We start from the raw sequence: 3691 nt of genomic DNA, 5'->3' as shown, positions 1-3691 counted from the left end.
TACCAAGTGAGCAAGCAAAATATGGATTGGAGATCTTCACCTTGTGTGATGCAAGAACGTGGTATACTCTCAGGGATAGAAATCTATGTTGAGAAACAACCAGAGGGTCTGTTTCATTATCAAACTCACCTAAGGAGATAGTAAATAGATTTGTATGACCATGTAGGGACAGGGAGAACTGTGACACTTGACAAATGGTTTTGTTCCATCCTACTGGCTGAAGAACTCCTGAGGGAGAAACTGATGGCAGTAGGAACTCTTAATAGGAATAAGAGGGAGCTACCTCCAGAGGTTGCTTGTGATTTAGAAACCAGCCTTTTTGGGTTCAGAAAGGATAGTACCATAGTTTCCTATGTGCTAAAGGAAGGAAAAACATCATCCTCCTTTCATCTTTGAATCATGACGATGTCCTTGACACTGATACTGCCAGTGAGAAGAAACCAAAGCTTATAACAATGTACAATAAGACAAAAACAGGAGTTAACACCATAGGTAAAATATGTGCTACTTATTCAACATCAAGAAAAACTAGAGGCTGGCCACCTGCCCTGTTTTTCTGAATGAGTGACATTGCTGGCATTAAAGACTTCATCGTACATGCAGGTAACATCAAAGAGAGGATTTCCCAAAGAATGTTGTTACGTGGAGTGGGAAATAGACTTGTATGACCATATAGGGACAGGGAACCCTGAAAGAGTGGTTCGGTGAGGGGTGAAGTGGACTGCAGCAGTCGTCGTGGGGTTGAGGACCACTGCGGCCGTGGTGAGGATGGGGCCTCTCCATCGTTTCTAGGCCCCCAGTTAACACACAATACATACAATACAAGCAAGTATGTAAGTAACATTAGTTAGTTTTAATTTTTTAATATCACTAGAATAATGCTTGTTTCTTTTTATATTCCTTATGTATTCCATTACATTTCATACATTCACCATTAAGAAGTAGTTGGTGGGTTTATAACGTTATATTCTTATCCCTATCAAAACTAAGTGGTAGTCTCAGGTAGTATTAAAGGGAATCCTCTACACCTTTTCTGATCTGTATGTTAGTAGCACTTCATAACGACATTATACTATAGATAATATATTTCAAAGTTACACATTAGGTTATGTTTTGATTTCATGTTCATTGGAATACTATGTAGTGCAGGGGTAACCATACTTCACTCTAATGTTACTGTGCTCAAACATTACTTTGTTAAAACATTACTTTCTTCAATTGCTACTTTGTTCAGACATGACTTGTTCTTTTATTAACATTGGCAGGGTTTTGGACATGTACTAGTGTCAATATGTTAATGTTGACCAAGATACCTTGTTGGATTTGTGAGAAATGGAAGCGAGTGCTAGCATCTGTGTGCTGGTTGAGGAACATGCAGGGACAGAGGAGAAGCCACCTCTCGAGCAGATTGTGGAGGGAAGAGATAGTGGAGGAAGTTACCTGGGCAACTGACAGGTATGCTTGGCCTGAAGGGGATCCCTGAGAAGCCAGGTTGAACTATGCCGGGTTCATCACAACTCTTGCTTTCAAGACCCACCACTTCACATACACTTGGTGGGTCAGACTAGCTGGCACTGTGCCTTGCCAAGCCAGGTGGGGCACACAAGTGCAACCAAATTCATGGCCTTTTCTAGGGGAAGTGGATGAAAGGGGTTGTTGCACCACACCCTTGCAGAAGCAGCCTGCAGCAAGCCACAAGCCTCACCCTTAACATATGGGATTACATATGCCAACAAATGAACTATGTGTGGTTTGACATGAAACTGGTACACGAATATTTTATGCAGTCAAGCTTCAGCATAAACACATCAGTGTTTGCCATCAGAACATTATGTAGTTCCTCTCTTTGTTTTGCCTCTATTCTCTGAGCAGATTCTACTTTCTCTCTGATTATCTACTTTCTCTCTGATTATGTTTCCTATCTGTTCATTGCGGGTCTTTTCTTCAACACAAATATCCTTAAGACCACTATCTGGCCAGTTATTTCTGTCTCCACTATTCTGTTTATAACAGAGATTTAGACTGCTGGCAGTTTTTGCTATGATCGCCTGCTCATTGAACCTAATGATGATCTCGCTCCCCTTGATTAGCATGAACAGGCCTCTTTCTAGTTCGAGTATTGTGTGGTGATCTTTCAAGAACTTCGTGCTGATGACGATTGGTATTGAAGATTTGGCAACAATAGAAAATTTGATACCAGGTGGTTCCCTTGGCACATGAATTCCAGCATAGTTTGCAGACTGACTTTGATGCTAGTCACTATGATCAGACCTTTTATCTTTGTCTTGTGTGTGGCAAGAGTCGGCCGACTTCTATCTGCCGCACATCTCCAGAGATGGCTGTATGTGGCTGCTGCTGTCCATAATGGCAAGCATCTCTACCTTTCCCACCTTAACTGAATTTACAGGATGGAGGTCCTCTCTGCTTATCTCCTCCTTTTCTTTCAAGAGTAATTCTTGTCTGTAATCATACCCTATTAGCTATATCCAGCTATTTCCAAATCTATCAGCTGAGTCATTACAAACTGGCTTGACTCATCTCAGACATCAGTTATTATTTGTACCATGATTTTGTGGACCATTAGATAGGTTTAATCCCCTGACTTACGCTACCTCGCCATTGTTTTGAATGTACCATTGGCCATACCATCCATTGTCCACCTGCTGGCCATGTACTTGTTCATGCCAGTTGCTATTGAACCTACAGGTACTGTCCTCTCCATAATGTTGGTGTTCAGGACTTACCCATTCATGCTGTCCCATTCTTTCCTGTGGCACATGTCTGTTATTTCCCTGAGTCTGGTAGTTATTCCTTTATCTGTTACATGTGTTTTGCTATTCAAGAACTAATTCAGGTTTTCTCAAAACTCCTATGTCCTCACCACGATTTCCAACTAAAGGTTGTTGATAGCTGGATTGTTGTTTGGTATAGCAAAAGCAGATGATTTCTGCAGTCCTGTAAGGTGCATCTAAAAATTGATTTTTTTTGGAATCAATGCATCAAACATTTTTATTGGGCTCTTATAGCATGATGCCTTGAGATCAGGCCACATCATACACTTAATCCTATTCCATGTCTCCCTTGACCAGTAAGGCATGAGGAAAGCATCTTGGAACTGGTCACATGTACTACAACATACTGCAACATTGCACATTTTTTCTGCCTCAGCGGCCTTTAGGTGTGTACAAGTCCAGCTTTGCACTGACTGGCCATGAAGGTATGACCGATGTTGTAAACTGCACAATCCAAGCCTCAGAGTGTAGTGAACACCTCCCCCTCCACCTTTAAAATACTTAGGAAATGTTTGTAGTTGAATGCCGGTTCTTTTTTCATGCTTGGTATGTGAGAACTCTGAGACATGTATAATCTCAACTTGATGGGCCGCATTCTGTCTCCTATTACTACCACAATGTACTGACGTCTTGCTAAATCTTTCCAGCATTGCTTTACGGTCTGGCCACAGTGTGGCAGTGAGGGTGCACTTGTTGTAGATCTACCACAAATTTGTACTCCATAGACATTGGTAATGATTGCTCCATTAGGGTAAGGTACTTCGAACACAGTTCTGGCTGACTCTTCTGGCTATACCTGTTCTAAATGCTTGTTCAAGATCAGATACCAGATCATCTATATTTGAAATCTTACTCAAAGTCTGCTGGACCATTTCCTGACCCTGTTTCCATCCAGTACC

This window comes from Schistocerca nitens, chromosome 2, assembly GCF_023898315.1.
Source record: "Schistocerca nitens isolate TAMUIC-IGC-003100 chromosome 2, iqSchNite1.1, whole genome shotgun sequence".
Classification (NCBI taxonomy): domain Eukaryota; kingdom Metazoa; phylum Arthropoda; class Insecta; order Orthoptera; family Acrididae; genus Schistocerca; species Schistocerca nitens.
This window is presented reverse-complemented; position numbering follows the sequence as displayed.